Below are 13361 nucleotides of genomic sequence, written 5' to 3' on the forward strand. Positions count from 1 at the left end.
CAAGTGCAAAGGACACTACTGCTCTTCATGGCCCAAGCCACCTCTGTGAATATCTTTACACTGTGTTAAACGTTTCTGAAGCGGGGAGACTGACACCAGGAGTTTTTATTCTTCCTACATGACAAGAAGGTACAGAAACCGCTGAAGACTACAGTCTTTCACCATACAACGTGCCCTTGAAAATTTCCTCTGTCTCACCTTCCATCCAGCCTGTCTTCCTTGAAATGATTTCCCTAAGGGGCCCAAGTAAAAAGGCAAGCTCTCGGGTCACATCTCTTTGCTGCAAAAGCTGGTGCTATATCGCCCAATTACACCATATGCTTTCTCCAGATAAGGACGGGGAGGAACTGAATTTAAGATGCAGAAGTAAGGAGATGCATAAAATGGCCACTTTTCCAGGATCCGTGACAGACAGGGCATACTTAAACATCAAAAGCATGGGACTAAAAGGATAATTAATGACGGCCGATGGATGAAGGAAATGAAACAATAAATAGATTAAAGTTTTCCAGAGTGAGATACTATCAAGAATAATGAAGCCTGACTCAAAGAATCCTCAGTTTCAATGTTAAAAAACAAAAATCTCGGCAAAACTAAAGTATTAAAATTGGCATTATATTATTCAGCGAAAACAGCCGTCTTTGTTTCTTTTGCACTAGGGATCTACCCGCCTGCTTTCCCCTACCCACCCCACCCCACCCCACCCCACCCCCTTTCATCAACCGCAGTGATCTTGAAGGGAGCTGCAGAGGCCCTAAGGAACGGAGATAACGGTCATAGGCAGAGGCCACGTTAGCCAAAACTCACCAGCCGAGCTCAGACCCGCCAGGTCGCCAGCCTCCTTCCCAAGGCCCGGGTTCCCAGGCAGGCCGGGCTGGGGGCCTGGCCGGTCCCCGGGCCGCATCCGCCCACCGCAGGCCCACAAAGCCCGCGCGGACGCCGGGACTCGGCGCCTTCAACTTCCCTCCGACCTCGTTCCAGGCCGATTTTATGGGCTCAAGGTTGGACCCCCCCACTGCAGAAGGCCAAGAAGAGACTCCGCGGCGAGCCATGCCCAGATCCCTTACACAATAAAGGGATCCCGAAGCAAGGGCTGACCCTCCCCCTCAGCCGCCCTGCTGCAGCGCGCCCCCGCCACATTTCCCGCCTCGCCCCCCCAAGCCGCCCGGGCCTGGCCGGACGTCCACCCCCGGCCCCCGCAAACCCCACAGAGCCTGGTCTGACGCCGCCCCTCCCGCCCTGCTCCCCCGGGACCAGCGGAGCCCGACCCTCCCCAAGCCCGCGGCCGGCTGATCAGACCTTCACCCGCCGCGCGCTGCCCCGGCCGTGCGCAGCCCTGCCCTCGCGTCCCTCCTCCACCCAGCAGGTCCAGGCGCGCCGCCCGCCTTCCGACCCCTCGGCGAACTCCGCACCGCACTCCGGGTGCCGCAGCCGGCCTAAGCCACCCAGCAGCCCACCCAAGGGCCCTTCCCGTCCAGCTCTCCCCCCACCCCCAATCGGGATTGCGCTTTCCAGCCCGCCCCAAGACTCCCTCCCCTCCTGAGAAACAGGCAAAGACTCGTGGGATCCCCAGGGACCCCCATTAGCGCACGAGGTTCCCCCAACCACGCGCCGCACGGATCCCGAACGCGGAGGACCAGGTCCGCACATGCCCACCCGGAGATCTCCATCCCCAGTCCCCCAGGGGCAGTCCTCCCGCACCTCCAGGCCCTCATCCCCGCAAGAGTCTCTCACTCTCAAGGATCTCATTCCCCACCCCACCCCCAGGGGTCTCTCCACCCACTGGGGTCCCGTTCCCCGCCACCACCCCGCAATGTCCTTCCTCGCAGGAATCTACGGCCCCCGCAGCACAAACCCTCCGCCCAGAGTCCCTTCTCTCTTCCCCAGCTCCCGCTTCGGTTCCGTCCTCGCCCTCCAGAGCCGCGGAGGATCCCTCCCCCCACCACAAACCGTCCCCGGTCTCCGGTCGCCGGTTTCGGACCGGGACAACCGCACCTCTCACCTTCAGCCGAAGATGGTGGCGCCGGCGCACGTCCCCAGCCGCGACCACAGAACCGGCGCCTCAGTCCCAAACCCACCGCTGCCTCCGCCGGGCTCCTTTAGCACTGCTACTCCGGGCTGCCCCACCCACTCCCACCCTCATTGGGCCAGCTCCACGCCCGTCACCACGGCCCCCAGACCCACTGGTCCGTTTGCGCGCCCATCTCCAAGGGAAGACGTTAGCAACCCGAACGAAGCTACCTTCCCGAGGTCCGTTCCCTCCACCCACCTGAAACGATGCTCATTGGCTTCCGCTCCCAGCCCAGGCGGCCGAGGCCCCCATATTACAGGCTAAGCCGCACGTCCATCAGAGATTCCGGGAGGTGCGGCCGGGGCAGTCGTGGGTGATTGGCTGGCTAGGGCAGAGATGGACAGCTGAGACTGGCAGGGCGTCCCGCGATCCCGCGGGGCAGTGGGTGCGGACCCCGCAGCGGCTTTGGCTGTGCGGACGGCGGGGCAGGTGTGCCGCGGCCAGAGCCCCGAGCTCCGCCTGGACGCTCCACGCCCTGGCGTCGGGCCGCCGCGGCAGCCCAGTACGGAGCCTCGCCGCCCCCCCTGCCTGTCGCAGCCGGCGGGTCCCACAGTGGGACCGGCTTCCACCGCTGAGTCGCGAGCTCCCGGCGCTGCCTGCATGGGCGGGGCCGGAGCGCGGTCCAGAGGCCTGACGTCACCCCCGGGGCTGCGGGGAGTGGGGGCCACGGCTCTGCGGCTCACCTGCAGTGGGGGAGGGGAGCCAGGGCTCGGGCTGCGGTTCTGCCCATGCGCACCAGCTGGGGGAGTGGGGCTGGGGGAAGACAGACCTCGCCTGCCGTCGGCGGTCGGCATTCAGGCCCCTGTCGCGACCTCGGGCCCAGGCTGACCCTGCCTAGGTCCGCTGAGCGCCGGCTGCCGGGTTTGCGAGGGGAGAGGCCTCCCTACCCAGATGCCTGGCTGGGCTGAGATTCCAGAATATTGAGAAGGGAACCCACCTTGGGAAAACGACTTCACGTCATTCATTCCTTCGTTACTTTCCTTCTTTTTGTTAGTATACAGCTCCCTACATGAGAGGGGCTATGAGGAGGTTCTGCTGGACTCTTATACCTCAGGGCCTATTAACTTTTCAAAGGCCTTGTAAAAAACGCTTGAGACCTGAGGAAAAAAATAAAAAAGGTTCCAAAATAAGGAAAGGCAACTAGAAAAATCCGAGTTAATATTTAATGAAATGTCTGCAATATCTAATCAACTGTGACACGACCCTAATTATATATAAATATAATAAAGTTTGGGTAAGTCACAAGAATAAAATCATTTAGTCTTAAAAAAGTTGAAATTTGCAAAATCTTATCCAAAAAATTTGTATAGCAAGATGTTAGTTTATGTTCAATAAGGATGCATTTTAATATTTACGACATGATGTATGTAAGTGGCTAAGCCTAGGAAACTTCCAGTCTGGTAAAAGGTGAATAAAGCAAAAAAAACAAGGCAGGAAATGATGAGGAGGTGTTGGTAGAATTCAGAGACAATTTCAAGGCAGCTGAATGCAGAGTCCTTCCTGGGGAAGTGGAATCGGGTCCTGTATTGTCCTTTGTCCTACTGCATCTGGTCCCCCACCCCCACCTGCCTACTGGAGTAAGCTGCCCCTTATCCAGGTGTCTTGTGACTTGGCTGCATGAAGTCTGTCCTTAATGCAGCCTGCACGTGGAGTACAAGTTAACTGTACATAGTATGTGACAAGTATTCCTCTTCTGAATTAAAAAATAAACTTTTTACAGAAGACCATACACTCCATTTCTAACATCTGAGTCTCAGCTTTGCCAGCCACTGAAGTCATTTCTGAGTGCACAGAGCATTCACACACAAACCGCCCCATCAGCCACCAAGTCTGTGATTTCCCATAATTATAAAACAAAGTCAGTGGACCATCAGAAGAGGAGACCGGGAAGCTCAGCTCAACAGAATTCAACATCATAAAGACGTCAGTCTCAATGAGAAATCAATAATGAAAAGACTGTCTCCAGAAATTCCCTGGCAGTCCAGTGGTTAGGACTTGGGAGTGTTCACTGCCAGAGCTCAGGTTCGATCCCTAGTCAGGTAATTAAGATCCTGTAAGTTACGTGGCTCAGCCAAAAACAAAAACACTGTCCCCTAATGTCTCTCTGGGTTTCCCCGGTAGCACTTCGGTAAAGACTCAGCCTGCCAATGTAGGAAACACAGGTTTGATCCCTGGGTCAGGAAGATCCCCAGCATAGGAAATGACAGCCCACTCCAGTATTCTTGCCTGGAGAATTCCATGGACAGAGGAGCCTGGCGGGCTACAGTCCCTAGAGTCACAAAGAGTCAGACATGACTTAGCACACACTCCTGCACACAAAAGTATCTCTAGCCATGGCATCTCTCCAGCCTTGGGGCCTTACATTTTCAACTGTCTGCTAAGTGTCCTTACCTGGATTGGAGGACAACTGCAAAAGCAGGAAGTTCAAAACTTATCTTCTTCCCACATCCACTTCATCTCACCCAAATTCTTTTTCTTCCCAACTTCCCTTTGTCTTTTAATACAACCAACCTTGAAACCACTTTGATTTCTTCCTCTCCCTTGCTCCCACACTGTGTTCCCCTCCACCTCGATCAGCTAGCCAGCCAGGCTCTTCAGACTCCAGTCTCACCCCACGTAGCTCCATCCCAGAATCTGTTGCTGTTTTGAGCAGGAAAACACAGGATTTAGGACCACATAGACCTGGCTTTAAATCTGTCTCTGCCACTGGTTGTTGTTTAGTCGCTCAGCTGTGTCCAACTCTTTGTGACCCTGTGGACTGTAGCCCACAAGGCTCCTCTGTCCTTGGGATTCTCCAGGCAAGCATATGGGAGTGGGTTGTCAATTCCTTCCCCATGGTATCTTCCCAACCCAGGAATGGAACCCATGTCTTCTGCTTGGCAGGCAGATTCTTTGCCATTGAGCCACCTGGGAATCCCCACCAGAGTTTTAATCTTTGACAAATTCCTTAACCTCATTTCTCAAAAGAGGGTACAAATATATACCTAAAGGACTCATTCAATTCATATGTAACAGGTTGATTTACTGGGGTAAAAAGCATGGTGTTATGAACATATCGATGAAAATGGTCTTTTTTTCCCCCTAGTCTACAAGTTCATTACAAAAGAGTGAGAAATCTTTGTCCTCTCTCCATAATAATTTTTGCTGGCAGTCTAGGCTGCTTTTACTCCCAAAAGAAAAAGGTCACAGGCCATTGTTTTACAGAGTCCAAGTCACAAGTCCAAACTCATTCACTGATGACAGGCCCATGAACCTGGTTTGTTCTAAGCTGTTTTGTTCCATCTGTACAAGGCTGATATGAAGCATTTTTAAAATAAATTTGAGTGAATTCCAACACTTAATAATCAAGAGCTATCCAACATCATTAGCCATTTGGGAAATGCAAATCAAAACCACAATAAGATACCACTTCACACCCACTGAAATGACTGTAATCAAAAGGGCAGACAATAACAAATGTTGGTGAGGATGCAGAGAAACAGGAACTCTCAGCGATTTCTGGCAGGAATGTAAAATGGTGTAGCTACTCTGGAAAACAGTTTGCCAATTTCCTTTAAGTTAAACATGAATGTACTGGACTTCCTTGGTGGTCCAGTAGTAAAGAATCCACCTGCCGATGCAGGGGATACAGGTTCGATCCCTGGTCCAGGAAGATTCCACATGCTGGGGGACTAAGCAACTAAGTCTGCACACGGCAAGTACTGAAGCCCATCCACCCTACAGTCCATGCTCTGCAGCACTAGAAGCCACCACGATGAGAAGCCCATGCACTGCAACTAGAGAAAGCCTGCAGGCCGCGGTGCAGCCAAAAATAAATAACAAAAACAAACAAACAAAAAGCCAGAAATGTACCATGTCACTCACAATTCTATCCTTAGATATCTACCAAAAAAAAAAAAACAAAAACAAAAGTAAATATATATGGACACAAAAACTTGTACATAAATGTTCATAGCAGCATTATTCATTATGTCCATTCATTATGTCCATCAACTGGTAAACGGGTTGACAAAATGTTGTACACCCACACAATGGAATACTATTCAGTAATAAAAAGAAATAAACTACAGACTCATGCAGCAACAGGGATGAACCTTGAATACATGTTCAGTGAAAGAAGTCAGACAGGGAAACCACATTCTGTATTATTCCATCTATATGAAGTGTCCCCCAAAGGCAAAGCTCTAGAGATAAGAAGTAGAACATTAGCTGCCCAGGGTGAGGGCTGGGGTGAGAAGAAGGGAGGACAGTACAGGGATTAACAGTAAATATACACGTGGGATCTTATTGTGATGATGAAAGTGTTATAAAATTGATTTATGGTGATGGTTACACAACTGGATAAATTTACCAAAACGTCTATTTTATGGGATTCCCAAGTGGCTCAGTGGTAAAGAATCCACCTGCCAATGCAGGAGATGAAGGAGACACAGGTTCTGTCTCTGGGTGAGGAAGATCTCCCGGAAAAGGAAATGGTGACCCATGCCAGTACTCCTGCCTGGAAAATTCCATGGACAGAGGAGCCTGGTGGGCTATAGTCCAGGGGGTTGCAAAGAGTTGGACATGACTGAGCACACACACACACTGAATTTTATACTGTAAATTACATGATTTGAAAAATATACCTTAACAGGTAATGTTTTAAGAAAGAAGAGAGTTCTCTCATGAAAATTCAGATTTCTGGCTTCCCTTGAAAACATGGAAGATCTGGAAATTCAGCACCCATTGGCTGGTGCCTGAGTTGCTGCTCATTTTGAAACAAAGCCTGTGTTCCAGAGCATTCTCAGCCGCCACCACTCCCTCTAGTCTCTTAAAGCCGACCTGCCTTATTCACTGACATTCTTTGCTTGGTCTTTTTAGGTGTCTATGAGTTTTTAGCTCCTATCATGCCTGTCAAGGGATTTCATGTCAGATCATTCCAGAGAGATAAGAGGAAAGGTGGTGTTTTTGAATTGAAGAGCTGTTCCCCTGCAAGAGGTGAAGGTATAGGAGATTTGTGGCACCCATGAGAAGGGTTTCCCTTTCAACATGCTTCCTGGAAGAGGTAGGACTTCCAGGCAGAGGTTACTCCACTGACCACCCTACAGCCCACTCAGGGCAACAATTCCTGACTGATAAGAAGGATGGGTGCTCAACTATGGTATCTTGAAACAGAAGGAGGAATAATTAAAAACAAACAAACAAACAAATCTCTCATGAGTTGAGAAAGAAGGAACTTTCCAGAATTTTCTTGGGCCCCTTAAGTGCTGGAGTTTTGAGGGGGGGGGGGAACAGAAGAGTAGGCTGAAAATGACTAATTTAAGACATCTCACCAACCACGCAGGATAGGGCTAACTCACATCTGATTTTAGAAAAACAAAGGATGATAGTCCTTGCATCCTAATGTCTTAGAACAAGTCATACCTGTAACAAATGCTTTTTGTATCTGCGAGTGATGCCCATTGCTATGGAGACATCTGTATCGACAGGCAGGGTCCCTATCCTGAAGGGGCACACAGTTCAGCTGGAAATAAAAGCAAATTGGCAAATGATTGTAAGAGAGCAGGGGTTTTTAATCTGGAGTGCATGGAAACCTAAAGAGTTTTAGGGGTTTTATAAAATCTCTAAAATTACATAAAAAATGTATTGTGTTCTCCCCACCACCACCCCCTCAGGGAGAAGATGTACAGTTTTTAGTAGATTCTCATAGAACACTCTGATCCAAAAAGTTTGCAAGAATGCAACATAGCATTAAGTACTACATCAAGTTTAGTGAGATCTAAGGACACGTAAGAGGGTCACTTAACCCAGAACGGTGGCAGGGGTGGGCATCAGGGAAGTTCCAGAAAGTCTTCTTAGAGACAGTAATTTTGAAATTATAATCTGAAGAAGGCGGCACTAACCAGACCAAGAGAGGAGAATAATGCTTTCAGAGAAAAATAGCACAGAGAAGAGACAGTACAGGGCTTTCCAAGCTCAGAAAAAAGCTCACAGCAGAGCAGTGCTACAGCAAAGCAAACAAGTGTGAAGGAGTGTGAAATACAGGGCTGGGGAGGTAGGCAGGGGCCAGATGGGAGGTGTAGACCAGGAAATGGAATTCAGATTTTATCTGGAGGACAGTGGAGAACGATGGGAGAGGTTTCATCTGACGAGTAAAATGACCAAGCTTGTGTTTCTTCCAGGATTCCTTTGGTTATAACATAGAGAATGGATCAAAGTGGCGGGGCAGGGTGGGGGCGGTTAAGAGGCTGCTGCCACAAACAGTCCAGCGAGATGATGGTGACTTGGTCAAAGCAGCCTGGAAAGATGTGGTCAGATTGCGGTGATTACTCTTGCAAAGGTTAAGGGAGCTATTTCAAGCGCCAAACCAACACATGAAGATATAAAAGTGCTTTAACATGTGTGAGGATATCTTCAAGTGCCTGATGGTGGTTTAGTCATTCAGTCCTGTCCGACTCTTGCGACCCCATGAACTGTGGCCAACCAGGCTCCTCTGTCCATGGGATTTTCCAGGCAAGAATCCTGGAGGGGGTTGCCATTTCCTTCTCCAGGAGACCTTCCTGACCCAAGGATCAAACCCAGGTCTCCCACAGTGCAGGCAGATTCTTTACCGATTGAGCTTCAAGTGACTAGCACATTATAAACTCAATCCCTTCCTCCATTTTCTCATGGCCCCCTGAATTAAAAAAAAGCCCTCACTGCACCCTGTACACACACTTATAAAAGCACCTATATAAACCTTCTCATATGTTTTCATCTCTATCCCTGTATCCCCCTTCGAAACCAGTGCTGTCCAGCACAAGTAGAATGGGAGCCACTAGTGCAAGCCACATATATAAGTTTAAACTTTCTAGGGGATACATTTTAAAGGTAAAGCAAAATAACTGATTAGTTATAATGACATATTAACCCAATACAAAAAGAATATTACATTTCAACATGTCGATTAAGAAATCACTAACAGGCTATTTCACATTTTTTTTCTTGTGCTAAGTGTTTAAAATCTGATGTCTCTTGCGGACATACAGCACATCTCATTTCAGGTTGGCCACAAGGAAATGGCAACCTACTTCAGTATCTTGCCTGGAGAATCCCATGGACAGAGAAGCCTGGAGGGCTACAGTCCATTGGGTTGCAAAAGAGTCAGACACGACTGAGCGATTAATGCTACATTTAAGTGCTGGAGAGCTACATGTGGCTGGTGGCTTCCATAGAGGACCCTACAGGGATAGACTGTAAACTTGCAGCCAAAGTCAATGTTTTCAGCTGTATCCCCAGTAACTAGCTCAGTGATTGATATGGAGCAGCTGCTTAGTAAACGCTTGTTGAACCGAAAGATGGAGGGATGAATGGGGAGATCCTTTGAATGGGAGACAGCTTTCCAGATGTCATTTGAGCTGAGCCTGAATCCCAATCGCCTTCCCAGGGCTTCCCTGGTGGCTCAGCTGGCTCAGCTGGTAAAGAATCTGCCTGCAATGAGGGAGACCTGGGTTCAATCCCTGGGTTGGGAAGATTGCCTGGAAAAGGGAAAGGCTACCACTCCAGGATTCTGGCCTGGAGAATTCCATGGACTGCATAAGTCCATGGGGTTGCAAAGAGTTGGACACAACTGGGCGACTTTCACTTCACTTCACTTGAATCCCAATCAGGATTGCAACAGTAGAGGATAGTGGACAGACTGCAAGGGCCAGGATACAAGGAACCGAAGCACGGACAAGGAAAAGTGATACCAGGACACAGTGGGAAGTAACAGCGTTTGACTGAAGTACAGAATACATGCTGCAGAAAAGGTGAGAAGTGACCCTGAAGGTTCCTGGAAGCTGACACTGGAACCCTATACACGTCTGGGGATTCCCAAGCTGCCAGTGTAATTGCCATCAGTAAATATTTAAGGGACAAATGAAAAGAGAGGGAAGAGGACAGGGCAGCAGGAAAGAGACAAGGAAGCAAGAAAGAAAGGGAAGAGAGAGCAAAGTGATAATGACCACTGGCGTGAACATTGGCAAATCACAAACAGTAGGCAAATTTCTTAAAGGATCCAGGTTGTCTCAATGGAAAGAGGAACAGGTTACTGGAGTGTTTGCAAACAGATGGAGAAGTCTGAAGTCTGGTGAGTGGTTAGAGATGAAAACAGGGTCATTGGTCTCAAGAGTATCTGTGGTCCCTGGTGGGAAGGTGAAGGAGTTACATGTTGGTCCAGAGAACTCCAGTTTGAAACCAAGCCTCGGGGCTTCCCTGGTGGCTCATTGGTAAAGAATCTGCCTGCTAATGCAGGAGACACGGGTTCGGTCCCTGGTTCAGGAAGACCCCACATGCTGCAGAGCAACTAAGCCCATGCGCCACAACTATTGAACCTGTGCTCAGAGCCCTGGAGCTGCAACTATTGAGCCCATGTGACCGCAGCTACTGAAGCCTGCGAGCCCTAGAGCCCATGCTCTGCAACGAGAGAAGCCCTCGCAATGAGAACCCTGCCCACCACAACTAGTGAGTAGCCGCTGCTCTCCACAACTAGAGAAAAGCCCCAGAAGCAATGAAGAGCCAGTACCATCATGAGTAAATAAATAAGAAATCAAGCCTGATTGCTATTATATGACACAGAATTATTGTCACCTCTGCATTAAGCAGCCAGGCCTGGTTTGCATTGCTCCTACTTACCAGGTGAAGAGAAAAATCAAGAAATTGCCCTGGATTTGCTAAAAAATGGATTTTTACCCCTATGATTCTTAGGGGTAAAAAAAAAAGCACGTGGATATCTCATTGGAGGTTGCTTTAAAAATCCAAATCACAGGACTTGGGACTTCCATGGTGGCCCAGTGGTTAAGACTCTACATTTCCACTCCAGGAGAATCTGGTTCAATCCCTGTTTGGGGAACTAAGAACCCACTAGCCTCGAGAAGCAGCAAAAAAAAAAAAAAAAAAAAAATCCTGCCTGATACTGGGTACGTCCTTAATCTCTCTAAGCCTTGGTTTACTTTTGTGCAAAACAGGAAAAACAATACCTACTTAGTAGGGTAGCTACAAGGCTTAGATACAGTGAGGTAACACTGGTAAAGGTCTTGGCACAAATTACCCCTCAGTAGTGTTAACTCTTTATTGTGCCTGAGTGCACAGTTGCTTCAGTTATGTCCAACTCTTTGCAACCCTATGGACTGTAACCCTCCAGGCTCCTCTGTCCTTGAGATTCTCCAGGCAAGAATACTGGAGTGTGTTGCCATGCCCTCCTCCAGGCGATCTTCCCAACCCAGGCCTTGAACCTGAGTCCCCTGTATCACTGGTGGATTCTTTACCCACTGAGCCATCTGGGGAGCCCATTACTCTTTATTATTATCATGCTATTCATTAGCAGTATCATTACCCTTTGACAAGACTTATACACAGCTTTTCAGAGGATGTTTATAGTGTTCCACTATTTTCTCTAGATGTGTATTCATTCTGTTGCATTACTAGCCTCTCTACTTTTGCATATCTTTTAAATTCTCCACAACATAAAATTCAAATATTATTTTTGTTGATGATTTCTACTGAAAGGGCTAGATTCTAAGGAAAGGAAATGAGATCCTGGAGAAAAATAAAAAAATATTTGGCTTTGATTTTCACAATCCTGCATAATCTGATCTCAACCAACCTTCTTAAATTCATGTTGCCTGCCTCATCACAGCTGTTTCTCCTAATAATCACCTCTCCTGGGCCTTCTCCATCTGCCTTTTTTTTTCTGGCCATCTTCTCCCTTTTGCTTATGCTATTTTCCATTGGACAGCCTTTTCCAAATCCACCTGGACAAGTCCTCCCAGGAGGGGAGCCCTGTTGAAGCTCTTCAGTGTGAGGAACACCAGTGAGCAGCTCAAGCAAAGGCCCTCGTTCTCTTCAATTTTAGACTCAAGTTTCACAGTCACGCAGCGTTTTTGGCACATTCAGAAAGGGTGGTTCCTGCTCTGCCTTTAGATGTTCTTATGAGAGGAGATTTCCCAATTTCCTTCTATTGAAAGCACTGATGGGTGTGAGCCCACTGATAATAACACCATTCTCCACACCAGGTATATGAAAGTCGGCTGGCAGGAAACAGAGGGCCACCCAGGAAGCCCGCTTCCTCACAGGAGCTCCAGAGCCTGCAGATGCCCTTCAGGTGGATGTGTGGGACTCACAGAATCTAGACCTCGAGGATCAGAAGAGCCCGGTGCCCTGCGTTCTCCTGCTCAACATGGTGAGCATCCCCTGCCCGGACCCACACTTTTCCCAGCAGGACCTGGCACTGGTTCTGGTTTCTCTCTCTCCATGGCCACATGAAGAGGCTGTAGAAGCCACCCAGTCACCATTTCACAGATGACATATGGAGTTGGGGACTTGCCCAGTAGCACAGAGCCAATCAGTGCAGAGCCAGGACTCAGCCCTCCGTCACCTGCCCACGCTCCATCCAGGACTTTGTGTGTGTCATCGTTGTCAGCCGTGGCCATTTTGTGGTGCACCTACTGTGTGCAGCAGAAAAGAACACAGAGCATCTCAGGAAGGGTTGTGGAATTCAGAAGATGCTAGTGTGTTTAGTGGGGCGAGGGGGACAGGTTGGGGAGGAGTGGGAAAGGACTCATGGAGATAGGCTGATTCTCAGCTTGGACAGAAGTAGGGAGGGAATGGCCCAGGGCATCAAGATAACAGGGACTTCCCTGGTGGTCCAGTGGCTAAGACTCCATGCTCCCAAGGCAGGGGTCCCGGGTTCGATCCCTGGTCAGGGAACTAGATCCCACATGCCACATGCAACTGAGAATTCACGTACTGCAACTAAAAGATTCTGAATGCTGAAACTAAAGATCCCACAATGAAGATTGAAGATCTGTGCACTGCAACTAAGACCAGCCAAATAAATAAATAAGATAATGGGGAGACAGAGCTAGAAACCTGAGGAAGATTTAAGTAAAGGTGTGCCCTTCCTCCCCCAAAGCACCCATTCACGACTCATGGAGACAGCCAGTTACCTTCTCTACCTGTCAGCCTGTGAAAACACCTAAAACTCTTTCCATGTCCCCAGATGAAGGGCCAGAGGCTCCAGGCTCAAGCTAAAGAAGGTACTATCTAGATAATATGGATATCAGCAGGGAATATGCAGCAGAATGATCATACAGAGATGCTTAGGAGACACAGCCTGAGTCCAAATCCCGGCTCAGGGGTGACTTGACCTTGGACCAGTCACTGAAGCTCTCCGGGTCTCCTTCTCCTCCCTCCTTGACCTGAGTTCTGGAGCCGCTGCACACAGAGTGATAAGCATGGTGCCTGGCACACAGGTGACCGCTTAGAAGATGGCAGCTGTTATTCTGGATCT

General features: G+C 49.1%; 1 protein-coding gene across 5 annotated transcripts in view; it reads right to left on the minus strand.

Moving 5' to 3' along the window:
* The window catches only part of MYH10 (myosin heavy chain 10), a 121525-nt gene extending 119168 nt beyond the window's left edge, over window positions 1–2357 (minus strand). For 2 of the 5 annotated variants that reach the window (XM_027518978.1, XM_027518979.1), the window contains exon 1: window positions 2003–2115. The gene's annotated coding sequence lies outside the window, so the exon portion shown is untranslated. Of the gene's footprint in view, window positions 1–2002; window positions 2117–2269 lie in introns of those variants that run through there. The other 3 variants (XM_027518976.1, XM_027518977.1, XM_027518980.1) reach the window with 3 other exon arrangements.
* Window positions 2358–13361: the final 11004 nt, after the last annotated feature.

The sequence above is a fragment of the Bos indicus x Bos taurus genome, chromosome 19 (assembly GCF_003369695.1).
Source record: "Bos indicus x Bos taurus breed Angus x Brahman F1 hybrid chromosome 19, Bos_hybrid_MaternalHap_v2.0, whole genome shotgun sequence".
In the NCBI taxonomy this organism is placed as follows: Eukaryota; Metazoa; Chordata; class Mammalia; order Artiodactyla; family Bovidae; genus Bos; species Bos indicus x Bos taurus.